At 35.1% G+C, this 25,550-nt stretch overlaps 1 long non-coding RNA gene across 1 annotated transcript; it reads left to right on the forward strand.

Moving 5' to 3' along the window:
• The first annotated feature begins 24,141 nt into the window (after positions 1 to 24,141).
• LOC128652141 (uncharacterized) lies at positions 24,142 to 25,080 on the forward strand. The gene is made up of 2 exons (XR_008401280.1): positions 24,142 to 24,213; positions 24,659 to 25,080. It is a non-coding gene; the product is annotated as an uncharacterized LOC128652141 (long non-coding RNA).
• The last annotated feature ends 470 nt before the right edge of the window (positions 25,081 to 25,550 follow it).

Consider the following 25,550-nt stretch of genomic DNA (forward strand, 5'->3'; position numbering starts at 1 on the left):
TTTATTTTATTCCCTTAGGTGCGTTCCTGATATTGATGATGACTTTATTAAGCAGTGTGCGAGGTTCAGCGCATGCACAGTTTATTGAAGTAAGAATTCCTCCTCTGAAGATTGCACCTCTGCATAAGTTTACATTTGATTAAAAGTGTCCCATAGAGCGTTGATTCATACTGTATACTGTTGATTCACAGAGAAAATACCATATCCACTATCCGGCGGTAACAGAATAGTAAAAAAAATGCTCTGGATTATATGTTACACATATCAAATGCACATGCTCAAAATTCCAGATCACATGGCACAAATGTTTATACATATATTCTGTGAATCCTTGCACATGCTCAGTAGGAGCTGGTGACTCAAAAAAATTAAATATAAAAAGACTGTGCAGATTTTGTTAATGAAAGTACATTGAAAAGTTGTTTAAAAATTCTGCTTTATCTGAATCATGAAATTGGAATTTTGACTGCCCCTTTAGGAGTCCCTTGCTAGAGGGTAAATTTGAAAATGCAGAAACCTCACAAAAATGGATTTAGGGCCCATTTTGAGGATCGCCACAGCACACAAAAATGCCAAAAAATGTTGTTATTCCTGTATGCGCTTATTACTGCATCACAGTGCTTGAGGATTCCATAGGGAGAAGCTTTTAGATATTGTGTGTCCCAGGTCTAGACTGTCCCTTTAACTAATAATATGCAATTTCCATTATTATTTTGCCAAATGTTCATTACTTTCAGCCCTGGTTATATTTTAAAATATAGGTAATTGTTTAATAGAAAGTAATTCACAGACAAAACTGCATATTACATTCTAGGTTCTCCTAATCCACAGTTATGAAAAAAAATGCCAAATTCCAATTTATTCCACATGGGAATTTGGAGGGTAGTCTACTGCATTGAACAAATGGAAGGGAAGTTTGGGGAAATGAATTTACTAAGCTAATGAAATAATATGCACACATGCTTCACCCAATTAGCGTTCATTAATGCAGAGTTGTTTTCTTGTGAAATTAGTCCCCATGCGTCTTGTCTGTGAAATATCAGCATGGAGCCTTAAACTCTGTGTTTAACCAAGAGACACATTTTTTCTGCTCTTTGAACATACGGTAAACTCTATAATATGTGAATATAAGGCTGCAGGAAGTGGCCCTTAACAGGTGCTGTGTATAAAGGCTGACATCCAAAAAATATCTCTCAGCCGTGCACAGCTATACAAATGAAATCACTACATCCGTACTACAGTGAAGAACTTGGTGAATAAAATAAAGCACTGCAGTTAATCAAGGTGACAGCTCATTGTCACCTATCTGTCAGATATAATTGCACCTGTGTATTGAAGCTGGGTTCTAAAGTTAATTTAGCTAAGAGTGCCAAGGAAAATCAAAAACAATCTCTCATGATTCGGATAGAATTTTAAAGGGACAGTCTACACCAGAATTGTTATTGTTTAAAAAGATAGATAGTCCCTTTTTTACCGATCCCCCAGTTTTGAATAAACAACACTGTTATATTAATACAATTTTTACCTCTGTTATTACCTTGTATCTAAGACTCTGAAAACTGCCCCTTATCTCATTGCTTTTGACAAGACAGGCAGTTTAGCCAATCAGTGCTGACTCATAAATAAATACACGGGAGTGAGCACAGTGTTATCTATATGACACAGATGAACTAACACTGTCTAACTGTAAAAAACTATAAAATTGCACTGAGATAAGAGGCGGCCTTCAAGGGCTTAGAATTTAGCGTATGGGCCTCCTAGGTTTAGCTTTCAACTAAGAATACCAAGAGAACTAAGCAAATTTGATGATAAAAGTACATTGGAAAGTAGTTTAAAATTACATGCTCTATCTGAATCATGAAAGTTTATTTTTGACCAGACTGTCCTTTTACTATACATTTCAATTGATTTGTGTTATCAAATTTGCTTTGTTCTATTTGGTATATTTTGTTGAAAAGCAAGCATAGATAGATTGAGAAGCAGGAATGAATTACTGGAAGCTATCTGGTGATTAGTTGCTACACACATAACCCTCTTGTCACTGGCTCACCTGTGTTCAGCTAGCTCCCAGTAGTGCATTGCTAGTCCTGTGCAACTAGCGTTGCATCATTTTCCATTCCAGACCAGCAGTTCTCTGTGGCTCCTCAGTGGTACCATGTACTTATTTACTTTGTAGAGGTTAAAAACATATAATTGCAGGGTAGTCTTTACAATTACAATAACATGCTCTAAGGAATACATTTGTCATTTTTTCACTATAATGTTTTTTTATACCCCCTAACAACTACTTTGAAATTGTATTAATTGTATAATATTTTATTGCTCTTTAATAACTATTCTGGGGATGTATGAAAATGAAGGTCATTGAATTATTGGATTGGATGTACATTGAATGAAATTCATTATGTCTTATTAGACAATAACCATTAACCTTGTAATCATGTATGATGTCTGTGAGTCAATGCTGTTCTCTTCATGCTGGTAATGATTTATTATAACTTTTACATTTTTCATACCCCAATGCTTGGATACTCATCTCCTTCGGCTTCTATTAATTTAAAGGGACAGTATACACCAGTTTTCACTGCATGTAATAGACACTGTAAAGTATAATATGCACAAATACTGATCTAAAAATACCATATAAAACCTTTTTAAAAACTTACTTAGCAGCTCCCAGTTTAGCACTGTTGAAAAGGTTAGGCTGGGACACCCACTAAAATGGGCTGGCAATCAAAAAGAGCAGACCCCCCGCATATTAAAATACCCTTTACACAAACAGGAACAAGATGGAGTAGGTAGACTACTTCTAAAACTTTGGGGCTTGGTTAGAAGTCTGAAAATCAGCATAATGTTTAAAAATAAGCAAAACAAAACATTTTACAAAAACAACCTTGTATGGATTATATAAATAGAGCATCTACAAAACATTTATGCAAAGAAAAATCTAGTTTATAATGTTCCTTTAATTTAATAATTAGTAGTCTGCTAGCAATATGGGAATATTCAATCACAGTTTCCAGAAATGTCCAATTATATGACTGAAGGTTCATGGGAGTCCTTATGTGTAGATCGAAGTTACATGATTATACGGAAAACCCCTAATTTATATGAGGATAACCCTTTCTTTTTGCTATAGAATTTAGGGATCAGAAGCTGGCCCATTTATTAAGCACTATATGTCAGCAGATTTTTTTAAATGTTCTGTCTGAATTACAAAATATTTTTGGGGGGGTTTCATATCCCTTTAAAGTGTTAAACTTTAAGGTTTGGGTTAGTAAGCTGCTCTGTAAAATATCATGAATTTAGAACTGAAGAGAAATGCTCACTTTACTAAATATTGGCATTTTCTGTTATGTTAGATGAACAGAGTAAAGAAAACTTCTGACCTCACATGCTAGAAATTCCAAAAAATATAAAAATTCTTCACTCATAACTAAAACAGCTAATAATTTAATTACAAACTATACCAAACTTTCTTTTTAAAGGCAATGGATTAAACAGGAAGAAGCAGGTGTTATAAAAAATATACTTTTTTCTTAATTACTTTTTTTCTGGTATCCATTTGCAATATTGCAGTCACATGTCCCATGCCAAGACCTTGCTGACTACTTGATAGAGTGAGGGTTAGCTACTAGAGGAGAGACTAATTGTTCCATCTTTTTGGTGAGATGGCTCATTTAATTTATTAGCTGACTACATCACTTATTGAAACAACAAGGTTACAGGGTTCAAGTTTTTTCAAGACCAACACAGTCTTTCATCCTCTTGAAACTAATAAAATGAGTATCATTAAGACGGGTAATAACAGCTGTTATTTAGGAACTGATGACTGACATTTAATTCAGGTGAATGGAAAAGTGTTGCTTGAATTTTGGGTGCAACAAAAATCAAGCAAAAACTTGTATATTTTCTTGAAAACAATACAAATTCTTGTATCTCTGTAAACCACATGGAGCAGCATGTATTTTGTCATTTAATACGATTTTTTATAACAAAAATATGTTTAAAAAGGACATAAACTTTCATGATTCAGATTCATGCAATTTTAAGAGATATTTCAATTTGTTTTTTGTTATCAAATTGGCTTTGTCCTTTATCTATCTATCTATCTATCTATCTATCATCTATCTATCTATCTATCTATCTATCTATCTATCTATCATCTATCTATCATCTATCTATCTAGGTACACTAATATGACCGCATATGTCTTTTATTTTTGACAGTTCTTATGATTTTTTTTTTTTGATTGTCTGATTTTCAGAATTGGGTGAATGTATTAAATGAGATTTCTAGTGGATTTGATGATACACTTGGAATGTCCCTGGTGAAGAAATAAGATAACTGAAGACAGAGATGTATTGCAATAAAGCCCTGAACTATTTTCCCTAGTTTTTGCCAAGGATTCAAAAGTTGACTTTTAAAATTACAGGGAGTGCAGAATTATTAGGCAAGTTGTATTTTTGAGGATTAATTTTATTATTGAACAACAACCATGTTCTCAATGAACCCAAAAAACTCATTAATATCAAAGCTGAATAGTTTTGGAAGTAGTTTTTAGTTTGTTTTTAGTTATAGCTATTTTAGGGGGATATCTAGGGTTGCCACCTGTCCCTTAAAATACAGAACACTTATAAGTTACACATGCTGCAGGGTGTGCAGGGAGGAATATGAATAGTGCTGTCCAGAAACACAATACATGTTCCTCCCTGCACACCCTGCAGCATGTGTAACTCATAAGTGTCCAGGAAAACATGGCTGAGGTGGCAACCCTAGGGATATCTGTGTGTGCAGGTGACTATTACTGTGCATAATTATTAGGCAACTTAACAAAAAACAAATATATACCCATTTCAATTATTTATTTTTACCAGTGAAACCAATATAAGATCTCAACATTCACAAATAAACATTTCTGACATTCAAAAACAAAACAAAAACAAATCAGTGACCAATATAGCCACCTTTCTTTGCAAGGACACTCAAAAGCCTGCCATCCATGGATTCTGTCAGTGTTTTGATCTGTTCACCATCAACATTGCATGCAGCAGCAACCACAGCCTCCCAGACACTGTTCAGAGAGGTGTACTGTTTTCCCTCCTTGTAAATCTCACATTTGATGATGGACCACAGGTTCTCAATGGGGTTCAGATCAGGTGAACAAGGAGGCCATGTCATTAGATTTTCTTCTTTTATACCCTTTCTTGCCAGCCACGCTGTGGAGTACTTGGACGCGTGTGATGGAGCATTGTCCTGCATGAAAATCATGTTTTTCTTGAAGGATGCAGACTTCTTCCTGTACCTCTGCTTGAAGAAGGTGTCTTCCAGAAACTGGCAGAAGGACTGGGAGTTGAGATTGACTCCATCCTCAACCCGAAAAGGCCCCACAAGCTCATCTTTGATGATACCAGCCCAAACCAGTACTCCACCTCCACCTTGCTGGCGTCTGAGTCGGACTGGAGCTCTCTGCCCTTTACCAATCCAGCCACGGGACCATCCATCTGGCCCATCAAGACTCACTCTCATTTCATCAGTCCATAAAACCTTAGAAAAATCAGTCTTGAGATATTTCTTGGCCCAGTCTTGACGTTTCAGCTTGTGTGTCTTGTTCAGTGGTGGTCGTCTTTCAGCCTTTCTTACCTTGGCCATGTCTCTGAGTATTGCACACCTTGTGCTTTTGGGCACTCCAGTGATGTTGCAGCTCTGAAATATGGCCAAACTGGTGGACAGTGGCATCTTGACAGCTGCACGCTTGACTTTTCTCAGTTCATGGGCAGTTATTTTGCACCTTGGTTTTTCCACACGCTTCTTGCGACCCTGTTGACTATTTTGAATGAAACGCTTGATTGTTCGATGATCACGCTTCCGAAGCTTTGCAATTTTAAGAGTGCTGCATCCCTCTGCAAGATATCTCACTATTTTTGACTTTTCTGAGCCTGTCAAGTCCTTCTTTTGACCCATTTTGCCAAAGGAAAGGAAGTTGCCTAATAATTATGTACACCTGATATAGGGTGTTGATGTCATTAGACCACACCCCTTCTCATTACAGAGATGCACATCACCTAATATGCTTAATTGGTAGTAGGCTTTCGAGCCTATACAGCTTGGAGTAAGACAACATGCATAAACAGGATGATGTGGTCAAAATACTCATTTGCCTAATAATTCTGCACTCCCTGTATAGTAAAAAAATGCATAGTTTAAATGTTGGTTTGAATCATTTCCCTAATAAATATATGAAATGCTAACTTTTTTAGCTAGAATATTATATACATAAGAGCTGGATAGGTGTACTAGAACAAACAATATGTATGGGCGCAATAGAAAGTCCAATACACAAATAACAGCAAAGCACTCACTGGACTTGTAGATAGTGAAAACTATTTATTCCATGAACAAAATGACGTTCTGGGTGTTCACCCCTTCATCAGACCAAACTGGACAACAGGTTGAATGTGTGTTGTATGGTAGAATGTTATCTGTTAGGATCCAACGATTGTACTAGATGGAGTTATGTTTGTATGTGAGTATAGTTTGTATGCACTCAAATTGTCTGTGTTATGGAAAGGATCCTTTCCCCTAATAGGCAGCCATATAGGAATGTAAGTGATTTGACAGATTGATTATATAGCAATACTATATTGATATTGTATGTGACAACACACAGATTGTGGGTTTTATACCACACAGTATTGCAATATAAGCCTAGGTATAACCCCTTCCTATTATGACGACGGCTGCCTGATTAACTTTATTGAAGTGAATAGTGATGAACACAGGCATAGCTCCGTGAGTGACATGTAAATCTTATACACACCATGAAATCACATATTAATCTTTAACGCTTGCCACTTTTATCAGAAGTTGGATGATACATACAACAGTGAGATACTCTGAGTCTAGAATGTAAAGATCACAGCAATATGCTATATGAGTACACTCCTGGTTTGTTGTAGCAAAGAGTAGCTAGGCAACAGATGCCAATCCCTAAGTGATGACAATAAGGAGTATAGCGTGATAGGATTGGTGTTCATAGGGATGTCGAAGTTAGGTGGATGTCACTTTTGTCCCTCCCATAACGGTGAACATAAGTTCTGAGGTGAGTCAAACATCGTGCTGGAAATTACCTCCTGAGAAGGTATTGATGCAAATATGATTGTGATGCATTTGATATGGCCACCATTAAATATACTGTAAGAGTTGTATGCTTGAAAATACAGAGTGAAGATAAGATCTGGTATCCCTGAAGAGAACACTTTATAATCACTTTATAGACACACATAGTAAAGGTGCAATACGTTTGAGATTGACTATAACATATTGTGGACTCAGGATTTCTTAAAATAAGTATATATTGTCTAGCATTTCAGACAGAAGGGGATATGTACATTCCCGAAATGTCACAATAAATACTGCACTTAAGAAATCCTGTACATTGGGATTTGGATTTATAGAAATACGCTTAGCACCCAGGTGGTTGTCCCTGAAGATGGATAAATTCACTATTTATAGGAATATATATATATATATATATATATATATATATATATATATATATATATATATATATATTCACAGAGACATTTAGATTATCAAACCCTCTGTGTGTAATCTGTTACATTTTGACTTGTTTGACTAGGAAAAATATCAAACTTTTTCTTTAACTGAAAAAAAACTGTTTGGCCATTGTTTCTTTTTTTGTGTTTCACTAGCTGTTTCTAATTCTGCTCACTTTCCTCATTTTTGCTGTGATTTATTTCTTGAGTGAAACCAGAGAGAGAAAAAAAAACCCTACATGAAGGTTGTCATTTAAATGTCAAAGGATGTCTATAATGAGGGAAACTTCATATGTAAAGTGAGCAATGATGCTCTGGTTTAGAGTAGGAAACAGACTTTCTAATTATTAAATACACCATGTACGTGTGACTTTGTTATGACTAACTTTTTTTGACTGAAGTTGACTTCAAAAACTTTGTTGAACAAATACAATTAACAACATATTTGAAAACAAAGAATATAAATTCCCCCTGGGTAACTGAGAAAGCAGAATTTATATATGGAAATGTGTTAGATTTATTATAAAACATCAAACAGAAAACTAAAAGACCAGTTGCGCAATGGGGTGAAATAACACTGGGAATAAAAAAACTGGTTAAAGGGATATCCATCTCAAAATATAAAGGCAATAAAAGTGCAAAAATTCTCTGATGCGTTGAAGTCCTTATTACTGCAAAGGGATTAAACACATAAGGCCTCATATATCAAAGCTTCAACTGAAAACGCTCTATAATTAATTGTCAAATTACACACAAAATAGACTAAAGTTATCATGTTGTCAATTTATAAAAAATTGTCCAAATCAATTTAAGTTCCGCTGCGACAATCAACATTCACTGAAATTCGATTACTCTGTCATTTATTTGGAATTGTGCAAAATCAATCATATCTAGAGGTAAATTTACCAGATTTAAGATTTATTATACTTTCAATTTGTACGTTCACGATGTGTCAAAAACCAGAGTCTCAATCCGCGAGCTTTGAGCATGCAAACATCATAGGAAACAATGGGATACACCATAACTAGAGGGAAGCAAGGAATAACCTCAATACTATACAATTTATTTAGCGCCGGATTACAAGAGGAGTGCAAATGTTTGCGCATGAGTGATATAGGAGTTTATCGTGGGTATTTGCGCTCATCAGGCATAGCGCTGGTATTATGAATTGAAAGTAAACGCAATTGCTTGAGTGCAATCGTGATTTCTGATAGAATAATCACCACAACTTCAGAGCTCTGGTTAACTGTTTCACAAAACAAAAAAGTTGCACAAAACACATCAAAAATACATTACAAAGTACAGTTACACTCATAATAACACCATCTAATTAAAATTATTTCTTTAAAAAATATTGCACAAAAAAGTTATAAGGGCTCAAAGATAGGAGGTCTCAGGTGTTAATAAGGTAGGCAAATGACTTTAACATAGACATAAATACATACAGTATGCATGTCTAAAGATGAATATGTATGTATATTCATATGTCTATATATGTGTACATATGTATTTATATGTGTTTTTATGTATTTACAGACATATATACACATATAAACACATAACTACATATGTACACATATGTAGACATATATAGAAGTACATTGGAGCCCTTTGCAATAAAGTAGATAAAAATATTGGAAAATCCTGCAAAAGTTAATTATGTTGTATACGTCAGATGACACGATATGGACATTGCGCTAAACCATTGGAGAGGTCCGGGTTTGCTGCATACAAGTGTTTGTAAGTCTCAATCAATAAGAAGATAGTCAAGACATTACCGTAACACGGACAGTGTTATACATATGGTGTGAATGCACACCTATTAAGGACATCTACATACATTTTGGTCACACTAGTACTGCAATTCTGTAGTTGAAAGATGGGTGACAAAGCCTTTATATAAGCCAGATTATAGTAATGTATTTTGGCTTAGTGAATGTACATTGGACTAAGGATAAGGTTTGCACACAAGTGGTACAATTAAAAATATAGAACCATGGCATCTGAAAGTTTTGTGTTTCAATCCTTTGAGGATACATATGAAGACTGTGAGGATTTTGATGATGAGAAATTAGAACAAGAAGAACACAGAATTTGTACTCTGCTCCAAAAACTGCTCAAACAGGACAGTAGATTGGAGATTGATGTAAAGAAATGTAACATTTACAAAAAGTTTCTACGTATTCCAAGGGGCTTACAAATCAAGAAATTTTCCTCATTTGAGGTCACTGACACAACTTTCATAAATAAGTGGAATGAGTTATTAACTGAATGTTCCCTAGCCTTAATGGATCTTTTGATAGAGTACAAAAAACAAGAGGGCAGAATTGGTCGTGGAAATAAAGAAAGTACAGGACTATATACGTCCTTTGTCTGAGAAACTTGAGTTTAAGGGGTATGATGATAAAATTGGAAAAGTGATGGAAGAATTTAAAGAGAATTTGTGGCACTTTAAGAGCATTTAAATATCTAGGGATAAAGAAGATTACGATAGAGGTAATGTATATAAATGGACACACACAGGAGGTAGGAAAAGATTCAGGAGTGCCTCCATTAGGCAGGATAATAAGAAAGTAAGGTTCAGCGAGACAGACACAGAGTATGACTATAAGTCATCAGATTTTGAGAATGTAACTAAGGAGTCTGGTAATGTGGGTAGCAATGCCACCTTTGTGTTACAAGCCCCAGAATTTAGTGAGAATGCAGTTGCAACAACTTCCAGGGTTCCAAAAAACCCGAAGGGCATAATACAATCAAAAGCGAAAGAAAAAGAAAGAAGGTATGTAGGGGTGGCAAGCGTAAAAACAAACAGAGTGGACAGTATAGGCCAACAGGAGAGACAACATTGCTACCCCAGGAGACAGAAAAAGAGTCAGGGTCGGAAATATGTCTAGAATCTAAAAATTTAATTAATTTATCCTCAGTACCTCTGAACAATACACATATTTAGGTTCTATCACTAGGCCTCAATTTTGCACCTGTGTCACACTTTAACTTGTTCCAGAGATCACTGCTGTGGAAAGAGTATTTCTATGATTTAACTACAATAGGTATGGATAGTGTGGAGCCCTCAGGAGCCAATGCCAACCATGATATTAGCAATGTTGAAATGATCAGAGATAACTTTTCATTTGCAGATAAGTGTGCTGAGATAGGTTTTATTACCCTGGAGAGAGAGGGTGACAGTGTCATTAGCAATATAGGAAATTCAAATGTAGACATGAAGAAGTTTAAAACGAAATCTTCCTTTTATCCTACGCAAGCTCGCAGCAGTAGTGTAGAGGTATTTCAAAAAACAGTGGAAAAATAACTGTCTGAATTACATGATAGTGTAATGAGCAAACAAGATGTTTTCAAACATGATAATTTAAATAAACAGGAAAGAATAGCGTTAAAACAACTACAATCCAATCAATATATAAGGATATATTAAATTGTAGCAAAAATGGATGATAAGACTATATTTCTGGTTGTCTGCTGCTCCATAGGGGATTGGAATGGTATGACAGCCAAATTAATTGTCTATTAGAACACATATAGAGCCAGTGTGGGGGGCGTCCCCCAAAATGAACCAATCAATGCTATGTATCAGAAGGGCCAATCCAAGACAGCTTTGTGGGCGTAACCGAAAACAGATTATCAATTATCAAATATAAGAAAGGCAGAATGCAAGGTAGGGGAGTCTGTTGTCTGCTGATACCGTGTGATTGAACTTGCTGCTAAACTTGGGAACACAATCACATATCAAAAGCTGAGACTAGCTTCTGGATCTATGCAATAACTTCTTTTCTTCATATGAGGTGATCTGAAAATATTTGGAAAAGATTGAACTACAATTTGGCTCAAACTGGTGATGTATGATTGTTCTAATTTTTTATATTTAAATCAAAAGTATTTGGTAATCATAACAAATTGCAGTTCAGCAATTTTAAAAAGGTACTTTATATTTTAGACTCATATTCACAGTCCTGTGTAGTTTAAAACTAGTCTTTTATTTGCCAAATAATTTATAGTTGCAGCCACATAAATATATTTTAGAATTTGTCTTAATTGCAGATAATTAAGAATTTAATTCAGCCTAGATAAATTGGCATATAAACTGGCTGTTTACATTTAGAATATATATAACTTCTGGTGTTTCAATTAGAGTGTATATTGTTCTATTGTTTAACTAAGCACTGTTAAAGTATAGTTGTCTGGAAGTTAGTGACCCATACTTAAATATATCATTGTGATATTTAAATGCAACTCTGTTTTGGGAGATAATTGTGATTAAGATCATTTCTATAATTTTTGCATAGCATATTATAACAGTTTAAACTTGTATAGTATTGATTCCTGTCTGGTTCTCTATAAATATAGTTCAATGTGTCTATACATTTGAACTAATACAAAGAATTTAGGAATTTATATTAATTTTATGGTTTTGTATATGCATTTTATTGGGGTTTTATTTTAAAGAATAATTATTAAATATATTGTATTATAAACCGGCCATATACTGACAATAATTTTTTTATGTTTGAGGGGGATTACTTTTGCCAAAAACAGGGGACAGCCATTGGGGCAATGTTTGCCCCACCTACGCCAATTTATCTTGGCTGGTGGGAGCTGTCCTGTGTTTTTGGTGATGGTAATCCCTTCAGGGAAATCATTATATATTATGGTCGCTATATTGACGACTTGGTGTTTTGTCTTTAAGCGAGACATGACAGAGACATACAACGTTTTCACTTATCTATCACAAAATCAATTAAATTTGAAATTCACAATGGAAGTAAGTAAGGAATGCATGCCTTTTCTTGATGTAATGTTGAAACTGAATGCATTGAAAATGAAGGTAGAGGTTGAACGTTTCTGGAAAAAGACTGCAGGCAATATTTTATTGAAGGCAAATTCATGTCATCCTAAACGTGTCATTAGGGCCATATCTAAAGGGCAATACATGAGAATAAAGCAAAATTGCACTACAGAAGAGGCATGTGAAATTCACTCTAATAAAACCACAGAAAGGTTTTTGGAGACAAGTTACACATAGCAACACGTAAACAAAGCAAAAAGGCAAGTGAATTTAATGGAAAGAGAAGATCTGTTGAGGCCCAAAACATTTGTGAAAAATGACTTTCAGAGAAAACCAGTTTTTATAACAGCCTATAGCACAGAACATAATCTTATATGTGACATTGTCCGGAAAGCACCGCCCATTCTGAGAGTGGATGAAACTCTGGGAAAAATTGTGTAGAATGGGTTTCAATTTATAGATAGAAAATCAAGGACACTGTTTAGTATTCTTTCTCCATCAATGTTACCCAGAGAAGAGACGACTAATTGGTTAACTCCTAAACAAGTTTTTTTCAGATGCGGCAGTAGAAGATGCAAATCTTGCACACATGCTATTTTTGGCAATGTATTCACATCCATTGATGATAAAAAGAGCTTTACCATAAAGAATTACATCAACTATAATACCAGCTATGTTGTATATTTATTGACATGCAAATCATGTAATGGAGACATGCTAGGGGGGGAATAGGCTGAAGTTACTGGGCCAGAAGCAGGTATACTGGATATTCCAGTTGGGCACAAGGGTACCAAAAGGCCTAAATTCTGACTATGATGTACATTTGTACGGGGAGTAAGCAATATGATATATACAGGATACAGAGGATGTAATTAACAACAACCCTTTTGGCTGTAATACCAGTTTTAGTCCATATGGGGCAGCAGACATAGCAAAACAGTTTCATTATCAAATACTGCTACAGTTTAATATAAATATATATATATATATATATATATATATATATATATATATATATATATATATATATATATATATATATATATATATATACACACACATATATATATATTAAAGTGTTCATTAAATACACTTATGTTTCCTTGCGCAATAAACGTATCTGGTCATCATGTGTGTGATTATTTAATACTATTGAATATGTATCATTCAAATCCAAACATGGCATCTTTATCAATTCTATAGTAAAACATGCTCATTTGAGTCTCATTTCATTTCAATATAAATATAACCCATATTTAGTACATCTCTTGATAATGTTATTTTGAATGCATGAAAACATGAATGTGATATAATTTATGGGACAAGTCATTGAATATGTATTCTTTCACGTGTCTGAAAAACAAAGGAGATGTGTTTTATTTTAAATATAGTCATATGTTCATTTAATATATTATATAAACCTGGGACATATTTCTTAATAATTCTTGAGTGCAATGACTTATGTTTATGACAAATATTTATAGGACTGCTTATTTAGCACACATTCATTTCTTATTTGGAACTGTATTCCTGATACAAAGAAAAGTAAATGTATATTTATTCTGAAACAGTTTGTTAAACATTTTAAATTCACCAATATAGCTACCCACTCAATACAGCATATACTTATCTAATATGCTACTGTTAGGCATTTCTCTCAGGGCCATTTATTTATAAATATTTTATTATTTATACAATCTGAGTATAAATTAAAAATTTGAAAATGTGTCTAACAATATATTTAATAGTTATGCATTCAGCTTCCACAGGGTTAAATATGTTTATCTTCTAGACAGCATATTGTGTATTGGTACTTCAAAAGAAACTCTCATTTGTATATCATACAAGTGCTAATTACATACTTACTTATTTAGGTATGGAGCTTGTAGGCAGGAAACTCTATATATGGGCGTTCATATATGAGGGTGCCATGTGATAAAATCCCTTTGAAAAGACCTATCTTTTTATCTACACAAATGTCTGTCCCTTTGTTCTCTGATGTTCTGTAATCTGGAAAAGGGGTTGTGTTTTCCAGTTTCAGGCCATTTAATGGAGAGAACTGTAATCTTACAGTAATAAAACTGACAATCCTATATGAATTAATTAATCAATATCATATCTGTGCATATAACTTCCAATGATATCTCACCTTGTACATGACATTTATGCCATTTATGTGCATTCATTTGAATGATTAATTTATCACAGTGTTGCACTACCGAACCTCATTATAAAATAAAACAACAATAAGAATCTATATATATGATTCTGAGATGGCTGCCATAGGATTTTTCTTTGGGTTTAATGTACCGGTATGTGCTATGTGACATTAGATCTAGCTGGTTCAGTAAATATGTAATAGTGTTTCAATTTTAGGAATCAATTGTTATACTTAATAAGATGTATTAGCAGGAATGTGATAAAGCAATATGTAACAGGGTTTCTATTTTAGGAATCAATTGCTATATTTACCAAAGTGTATATATGTAAATATGTTAGACAAATATGTATAAAGTTGCAGAAAAACAAGGTAATGTTTATTGACTAACACCAGACTGCTTCACGTATGAATTGTTAACATCTAATCCCATGAAATGGTTTCTGAGGCACATTAAATCCCTCATTGATGATGGGTTAGAGAAAGGTTTCTTAGATGCTAGGACAGCAGATTTTCTGTACAATGAATATACACAGATTCCATTGTTTCACTTTTCCCCTAAGGTTCACAAAACGCTGGAGAATGTATGTGGAAGACCCATTGTGTCGGGCAAAGATTCAATCTTAGAGCCCCTATCTGAATGGGTATATCACATTCTCCAGCCGATTGTGAGAACCTTATGGAGCCATTTACGTGACACAAAACATCTTTTAGAATTATGTGCAGAATTGGAATGGAAAAAAATAGTATATATGGGTGACTATTGATGTGGTTTCATTTTACTCTACTCTACCTCACTTATTTGGTCTGAAAGCAGTAGAATTCTTTCTAAGCACTAAAACTAGCCTTACAAATGAACAAATTGAATTTGTCAGTTATGTTGTAAAATTTTTGCTAGAGCATAATTATTTTGAATTTCAGGGCAATTTCTATCTCCAGAGATGTGGGACCGCAATGGGGGCAAAATTTGCCCAATCGTACACCAACCTCTTTTTGGGTTGGTGGGAGGAGTCCCACATCTTTGGAGATAGAAATATCTATAGAGAGAATATGTTTTTTTACCGAAGGTTTATAGACAACCTTATCCTTATATGGAATGGTCCCATGGAAGGGGTTCAGGAATTTCTAGATTATTGGTCTGACATTTACTATGGAGTGGGATCTGAATAAAATCAACTATCTTGATATAACACTCCAGGGAGATCTAGAGAATGGTATAATTAATACCAAGACATACAGGAAGCCAATATCGAAAAACAATCTGCTGCATGCCACAAGTAATCACCCTAAACATGTATCTATGATTATAGCCTTAGAATGAAGAGGAACTGTTCTAATGAGGGGGATTATGAACAGGAATGCAGCACTTTATTAACATAATCAATAATCTTTTGGGCATCAACAAGATAAATAAGGAGATAGATAAGAAATTGACTGATTCAGGGATATTTTTTTATCACTAATCACAGTAACCAGTATGCCAAAATATGTAATATTATTAGGAAGAATATGTCAATTCTACAAGCAGATGAAAAATTAAAATCAATAGTTGAGAGAGGATGTAAATTCTCCTACACGCGGAGCATGACTTTAGGTAACATGCTTTCTCCTTCTAAATTACCTACTAAGGCAAGCAGAAGCTCATGGCACACAAAGGTACATTTAAGTTTAATAGTGCACTATGTAAAGCTTGTGACTTCATAGACGTTACAAGATACTTTGAATTGTATGTCACAGGCCAAATATGTGAGACTTCTCAGTATATAAATTGTTCTATGGGGTTCATAGTCTATCTGATCTCATGTGTATACTGTAAACGGCAATATGTGGGACTCACCACCAGAGAAGTGAGGTCCCGAATCAGTAGGGTGACCATACTGCCGCTTTAAAAGGGGACACATATGAAAAATACATATGTGAGGGCTGTTTTTAAGGCTGTTTAAAGAAATGTTTTATATAAGAACCCTGATATATTGTATGCATTTTTCATATGTGTCCCTTCTTAAAGCATCAATATGGTCAGCCTACAAATAAGAGAACATCTGAGTAACAGATACCCAGTTAGAATATACCATATTATTTGGCTTAGGATCTGCAAGATGATAATATAGCAAATATTGTAATGTAACAAAATCAATCAGTATTGGCACAGTGTCTAAGTGTATATATAGGATATTAGAGGTAAGAAGTAACTAACCTCGGTGCTACCCCTTGAAATTTTCACAAAGTAAGGGAAGGGGAGAGGAAGATGGATAAAGAGGGGATAAGTCAGCACTCTTTTTCCTATATTTAGTGACTAACTGTTATAAAACAGCATATTAATCACCGCTAGGAGGTGAGAAAAATAGATTCAAACTATAAGTTTTTATTTCATTAATTAAAATTCAAATAAAGTTAAAGAAAGGCGATATACTTATCACCAAATTATTACCCACAAACAAAAAAGCCAAAAAGCAACACTTTAACTCCAATGTAACTGCCAAGCCATGTTAAATGCCACCCCCCTGTATTTCTGGCCGATAGCAGGAATCATTGGCGTCAGGTGCCAGGGGTAACACAAGATAGCATACAAAAGGCAGCTCCTGAATAAACTAAAAGTAATTGCTATTGCTATAATTTTTAGGCTTTAACAGAGTGTTCCTTTAAACTCATTGGTTATCTCATAGAACATGAAATGGAGAAACTGCAAGAAATAACAGACAACATTTCTGAAATTAGTGAGGAACTTAAACTGTATGAAGCCAGAGAGGATTTTCAAAAATCTTACACCAAAATAAAAGGGGATGTGCCAAATTTATATCAGATAAAAAGGAAAGGAAAATTGGCAGAGATGTTAATGATTATATTAATAACAACGTTTACCTGTGGAATCAAAACAAAAACACAGGGAGTGACTCTGACATTTCCGATAGAGAAGGTGAGACTGATATAGATGTATCGGATGATGAAATTAGACTGAGACCTATTTTGAGAAATAAAATAACCCCACATGGTAATACACAAAGTCTCCCTTTAGGCGGAGAATCCGCAGAGGACAAAGAAAAAAGACCAAGGACAAGGAAACAAGTCAAATTTCACTCAAAATCCCAAAACAAAATGAAGAAATCAAGCAACCAGAAACAGAATTAAATATAATTAATCTTACTGACAAAATACTTACTCACACTCAAATTTCAGTACTCAAAAAGGGTCTTACATTTGTACCTACACCCACAACAGACAAGTTTGAAGTTATTAAAGATGTCCATCTGTTTGCACGAAAAATATTACTGAAGAAATACTTTTCAAAAAATACTGAAAGTGAATCTTTAGACAAAGCAGATATGGCTGCTATTAAAGATTTAATTTCTCTATTAGAGGATGCCAATGTGTATAACACTCAGGCCACACAGGGGGACACTAATTGGAGAAGTATACTTAAATCCAAGTCACACTTTGTACCACCTAGTAACATCTCTCATAACACTGTATCCTTTTTGGATCTAGTTTGTAAAGATATTCTAAGCCTTCCAGACAATAATGAGTCTTGTGTCTCTAATTTAACATTGGAAGAAAAACAAGCACTAAAGGAACTAACACAGTGGACAGATATTCAAATTAAACAAAGTGACAAAGGTGGCAATATTGTCCTGTGGCCAAACCACATGTACCTAGAAGAAGCTAAAAGACAACTTAGTAACAATAAAAATTATAAGTGTCTTTTTGGCAACCCAACAGAGGGTTTCCTCGTGCAATATAATAAACTCATTAGCTCAGCACTATCTAGTGGCACAATTGATAATAAAGAGTTAAACTTTTTAGAAACCAAGCAACCGAAAGTAACAACACTGTATTTGCTGCCTAAGGTACACAAGAACCTGTTATGTCCCCCCGGGTAGACCCATTGTTTCGGGCATAGGATCTCTAACAGAAAAGGCTAGCAAATACATTGACGCAAGACTTAGATATATTGTTGAGTCATTGCCGTCATATACTAGAGTGTCAGGGTTTTTTCCTGACTTGTTTGCCATGTGCTGCTGGCAGCCATTTTACTCACCTCTCTTGCTGACTTTGGTGCATTCTGGGAGATGCTGCTCACTTCCTGTACTTCCTTTTATGGCTAGACTGGTTTACATCATCCATGTGAGACAGGATGCAGTCTCAGAATTGTGATGTCATCACTTATTATTTAAAGGGCCTTTGTTCAGTATGCTTTGCCCTTGCGTTGTCTCAGACCTGTTTGTGAGAGCTCCTGTGTATTACCTGGCTGTCTGACGTCCCTCCTGGTTCCTGATCCCTGGCTTGTTCCTGACTCTGCTGTTCTCCTTGTTCCTGATTCCGGCTCGTCTGACTACTCGCTTTGGCTCCTGACTCGGCTTGTCTGACTACCAGCTCTAGTTTTGACTCCTGGCTTGTTATTTGACTTGTGGACTTTTTATTATTTTTTGCTATTAATAAAGGTGTGATTATTTTTGCACTTCTCGTCTCTCTCGTCTAGTCTGATTCCTGGCACCCTGACACTGGCACCCTGACACTAGAGACACCATGCACGTACTCAATAAAATTGATCAAATTCTTTTAACACCTAACTCGATCCTAGTCACTTGTGACGTTGAATCTTTGTATACCAGCATTAACACTAAATGGGGCTGTAAGGCAGTATCACATTTTATGTTAAGAAATGACTGCATGTCCAATTCAACTAAGGAATTCTTAATAGAGTTATTGGAATTTGTATTGGGACACAATTATTTTGTCTTCGATGACAAGTTTTATTTGCAAACGTGCGGGACGGCAATGGGGACATCTTGCACCCCTACCTATGCAAATATATACCTGGGCTGGTGGGAAGAAACCATAGTATTTCACAATACTTTGCAACGGTTTACACAGCACATTACCCACTGGTCCAGGTATATAGATTACATTTTATTTGTGTGGGAGGGAACTAATGAACTCTTATCTGAATTTATTTCCATTTTAAACACAAATCCTTTGGGCTTATTTCTCACCATGGCTACTGATAAGAATAAAGTAGAATTTTTTGGATCTCACTATTAGGAGGGTTGATAATGATGTGGAGACTGATACATACAGTAAGCCCACATCCACTAACAACATCCTACGTGCTGATAGTCATCATCATCCAAACACTATTAAAAGCTTACCGGTAGGTGAATACCTTAGGATCAGTAGGAATTGCTCAACTGTGGAATCTTTTAATTGTGCTGCACAAGAGCTAAGAACTAGATTGCTTCAGAGAGGGTACTCTAGGAAAGCTTTAGCGAGAGCCTATAACAAAGCTCTAATGAGGGACAGATCTGAACTTTTGAGGTCTAAAAGTGTAGAAAATAACAACCCACTCAGGTTCATCTCCACATACACTAGTCATAGTCAATCTGTTTCCAATATTATACGAAAATACTGGCATATTCTGCAAGCTGATGAACAATTGCAAACTGTCATCCCAGATAAACCATTGTTTACATATAGAAGGGCCAACAACCTGAGTGACCACCTTACAAGCAGTCACTATGAGAGAAATGCCAAGAAAACCCCAATATACAAAGGGTCAATTGCATGTGGCTGTTGTAAAGTTTGTCAACATATGATTAAAAGGAAAACCATAACGGACAGGTTCCACAAAAAGTGGTTTATTAACAACCACATAAACTGCAAAAGTACCAACGTTATATACTGTGTATCATGTGATTGTGACCTATTCTATGTGGGAATGACGACTAGATGTCTTGGGACAAGAATGACCGAGCATCTAAGCAATATCAGACTAGCCAGTAAAGATTTGGAAAATGGCAAGAAAATAACAAGTGTAGCCAGACATTTTTTTATTAAATCATGATGGCAAAACTCAGTCCTTCAAGTGCTGGGGATTGGAGAGGTTAAACCCTGGGATTACAGGAGGTGACACTGAACAGGCTCTACTTAAAAAAGAAGCCAGATGGATCTTTAGACTCAACTCCGTTATGCCTTATGGCATGAATGAGAATAATAATTTTTGGGTTTATCTATAGAGAAGCTAATGACATTTATGAGCAATCATTTATATAACCTGAGTTATTATTAGTTTGAATACTTCACTATATAACACAGTAGTTATTTAATTAAAATTAGATTGGTCATTATTATGTATATCATATATGTATACCGAGGGAACACCTAATTATGATCTAAAGCATTTATATGGTCTTGGTTCGCATTATTCATACATATAAGATTAGCAATCCTTTACCCATCATTATATAGGATATGAACCCCGAATGGGCTATCATACTATTATTAAGGATATGTTATAGGTCTTGCAAAAATTAGAGGTAATTTTTATCTTCCTCATATTAACCAGTATCTAGAACCTGTATTATACCGGATCTGGTATGGGCCCCATTTGTAGCTGTATTTGATATTACATCATAACTATTGCATTACAATCACTTAACCGTGGTATATGTAAGTTATGGTGATGCATATTACGGTCTATAATGCATATATTCATTTAGTGCATGTCCTATATAATTTTAATTCAGACATTTGTCAACTCGAATCCCCTGCCTGATCACATAGTGGAATAGGACAAGCATTCCTAATAAGGATTCTAACATGCGGCATTTGCATAAACATAATCTTAAATTTATTACTGTCATTTCCGGATTATACTCTGTACATATTATTTACAGTGTCGGGGTGATGCACGTTCAGTGTAGTTTTGCCCTGATGTAAGCTGGATGAGTGGTTTGGATTATGATCGATACATTTTTTTTGTGCGAATCTGTTGTTTGACAGAGGATCCAATTGTCTGTGTGTATATGCTTTGGTGTTTGAATGACGGCGAGTCATATAGGTATTGGGATCGAAGGCTTGAACTGTACTGACATATGATAGGACCTCCGTTCTAATATGGCACCCAATCAATGCACTGGTATCTTACAACCTGCCCCTAACACGTAAGCAATTGGATAGGATTGGCTAATACGGGGGCGCGTCCTATTGTCCCATTATGATTGGTTTCTACCTTCTTGTGTAGGGTTTAAAAGGGTTTAACGACGGATAATCGGCTTGTCATTTTTTCAATCTATTACACATTGAGAAAGGCCGTATAACGGCCGAAACGCGTTTGTGTGCTGGTTTTAAAAATTATAGCAATAGCAATTACTTTTAGTTTATCCAGGAGCTGCCTTTTGTATGCTATCTTGTGTTACCCCTGGCACCTGACGCAGATGATTCCTGCTATCGGCCAGGAATACAGGGGGGTGGCATTTAACATGGCTTGGCAGTTACATTGGAGTTAAAGTGTTGCTTTTTGGCTTTTTTTGTTTGTGGGTAATAATTTGGTGATAAGTATATCCCCTTTCTTTAACTTTATTTGAATTTTAATTAATGAAATAAAAACTTATAGTTTTAATCTATTTTTCTCACCTCCTAGCGGTGATTAATATGCTGTTTTATAACAGTTAGTCACTAAATATAGGAAAAAGAGTGCTGACTAATCCCCTCTTTATCCATCTTCCTCTCCCCTTCCCTTACTTTGTAAATATTGTAATGTACCAAATTTGGTCTGACAATACATCTCCATAGGGGCTAATATGCCCATATAAATTAGGGGAGTAGATCATACTAATATGAGAGTATATCACTTAACATATGTGAATATCCCTTTATTATCTCTATATAGTAGGGAAGACAAATAATATAAGCGATCTCATTTTCATAATTAGTAAAAAAAAAATTTCAGAAATATGTTAATAATATTTCAATTACAACATATCACACAAAATGTTGATGTTCCTTTAAATTTACGTATGCATTGGGATGCAGCAATACACGATGCAGATCCTTATGAGTTGTGGATTCTCCACACTGATATAACTAAGGCGTATGTATTGTCTTAGAGAAAATCTTTTCTTATCCTTATAATCTATATATAAATAATCTATAATGTGATAGCCATATGATGCATATTAACATAGCGATTAAGATGACACCCTTTAAAGTGCTTTGACCTAAGTAGTGCCTTATGAATCCTTTATTTTGGATGAATATAAATTTACTACGGAGGTGTTTTGTGGACAATGCACAAATAATCAGTCTTTCCTAATCATATAGGTATATGTATATATGTATTTGAGAGTGCAAAAGTTAAGCAAATGTTTATTTATTTATTCATTCATGTATGAAGTTGTCTGATTCTGACGGAGGGTTAGAAGGCTGTAAGGGGTTAATATAATTTTTTATATGCTCATGCTTTTGTAAGCGGAGCCAGAATAGATTAGATCACACAGTGAATGACAGACAAATCAAAGCTGGGAGGTAGGTCAGTATCTAACCAATCAGGTAGCATTGAGTGATATAAGTTTGAGGAGGTACTACCATTTAATTATCTATGACTACCGAAACGCGTCAGTGTGAGGGGTACCTAAACTCATATGTTTGCTCTTTTACCTAACCTGTAGGTTCATCTTTGACCTGTACTTGTGTTTTAAGTGTGCTGTGAGAATAGTTTTATTTACCACTAATAAATCGGTTTTAAGGAGGAGCCAGTCTGGGACACTGTTTTTTTTATGAGGACTGTGCATCTTTGCAATACATAGGTCATTGAAAAAGTGAGAGCATACGAAATGGGTTTGACCTTCTGTTTGTCTTGATTGATTTTTATGAGCACCAAATAAAGCCCATTTTTTTTGGCAAACTGTAAATATTTCACATTCCAATGTTCTACACATAGCAGAATATGTTCTATTTATTTATAAATAGATATTCCTATATATGTATATCTGTATATATCTATACCTATATATAATCATCTACTGTATATATAGGTATAGATATATATTGTACAAAAAAGAGTGTGTTTTTTTCCCACTTTTTGCTCCATTGACTGCAATGAGGGGATATGTGAATGCACATGCAATAGTGTAAGTTTGTCTTTTTGCGCTCGTTGGAATAACACGTGAGTAAAAACAGTTTACTTTAAAGTCTTTATACAAGAGCAACCCAACACATGCAAAAAGCTTACTTCTGGTGCAATTAATGCAATAATTAGTGCTCATGTACAAACTGTCATAAAAAATATTTGCAGAGAAATGCATGAAATAAAATGTTTATAATTTTAAAGGCACAAACGCAATGTTTTACATTTTTTTTAATAATAAGCTATTCAATAAATCAAGATAAATACAACATATACCTCACTAAGATGTACTAACCTATTAGATTTATTAAGATTTATAGTACAATAAAAACAATACTGCAAAATGGCGCTGCAGCACTAAAAGATTCTTCTAAAATGATCAATTATAATTCTGTTTTGGAGCTGCGTATACCTGGGTGAGCTAAGTAAAAGTAGAAATGAAATGCATCATGTGATTCATACTTTGAGCACAGATATCGCCAAGCCAAAAATAAAATTTTCTGCAATACCGAAATCCTCCTTGAAGAAGTTTGACCGTTGTTGAATGAAACGCATAGAGGTGCTAAGGGGAATGCACTAGGTGACGCACTTCCAGTCTCTGATTAAGCTACTGCCCACACAGGATTCTGGTGTGGACATTTCCGGAACGCTGATACAGGGACACTCAGCGCAGTTGCTGTATACTGTTTCCAGTGTAGTATTACCGGTTTATCCACATACCCGTGTCTGTGGCTGCATTATCTATTGGGACTACCGGAGGGGGGTTCCTGAGCATATCCATGCTTATTTATGTGTAAGTAAGCATATGTTATTGTGAATTTTTTACTAATAAATCACCTGAAACGGATCTCTTTTCTACCAGAACTCTGTTTTCACTTTGAATTGGACTGAGGAATACCAAGCTTAAAGGAGCTGCATCCGATTTTCATTCATTTATCTTCTTATTTATGGACTAAGTATCATTTTTATATTTATATTTGTTATTATATATATATATTTTAAGCTTGGATTTTATGTATTTTTTAAGACATCATCATTACTATTTGTATTATATTTGTGTTTATTGCTGCCTAAGGAACTCATTTTTGGTTACCTATTTAGTATATTTAGAATCATTTGATTCTCTCATTCACGCACACATTGAAATAAATATTTAAATCAAGGGGGTTCATTCATTTATTAAGGTACTAATTTGGGTATTGGTTCAAGCACTGATTTAATTTCTGTGTGTCAACTAGGTAAACTGTGAGTATTGCCCCCCGGTCCAGATCCAAAGGCCCCATCACCAGCCCCCCATTACCTTTCAGCTTCTGCGAGCGGAGCGACTTTGAATAGATGTGCTATGTTGCGCACAAGGCTTGCGCCTTGTCTTGGCTGGGAAGCTCCCTCTGCATCTCTGCCCAGGATGTGAAACTACGGTGCCGGTTTTCCACCACCCTGGAAATGGATGCTACAGAACACAGAAATTTCTACTCAAGAGAGGCTGGAGATTACCCTCAGTACATTCACCATGCAGCATCATACACAGTAATCACTTGATCAGTGCAGGAGCAAATTATGTAAGATAAACATATTCAAGAGGCGTTTCAAGTGGTATGTCCCTGGACTGCAAACACAATAAACATCTGCTAATAAAATTACAGCTTAAGTGGTTCCAAAACATTTGTTTTGTATGCAGATCTTGCAGTTTAGAGAGTAAAATGATGGTATATTCTATGCATATATATAAAATACTTGAATTCCCTTTACACTTTCTATGATACATAACTTCAGACAGGTTGCCTGTAGCAACCCTTACATTATACAGGTTAGTGCACAAGCTGACAGCATAAAACCTAACATATTTTTAAACATTGTCACCTGTCAGATATAATGCTGATAAGGTCAGACAACCCCCAGCATACACTGTTTCTTACACAGAGAACCATTTCATGTATTTTTTTTGTCGGCTTTCATTTGTTTAACCCTTTCAGTGTTATGAAAGCAAGAAATTATCATCAGTTATTTGTAAAGCGCCAACAGATTCCGCAGCGCTTAGTTATTTTTCTGATGGAGGAAGTTGGACACATATTTATAACTGTGCTCTAAGTTTAAAGGGACATTAATGTGAAATTTGAAATGTACAGCAAT

Source organism: Bombina bombina, chromosome 3 (genome assembly GCF_027579735.1).
Source record: "Bombina bombina isolate aBomBom1 chromosome 3, aBomBom1.pri, whole genome shotgun sequence".
NCBI lineage: Eukaryota > Metazoa > Chordata > Amphibia > Anura > Bombinatoridae > Bombina > Bombina bombina.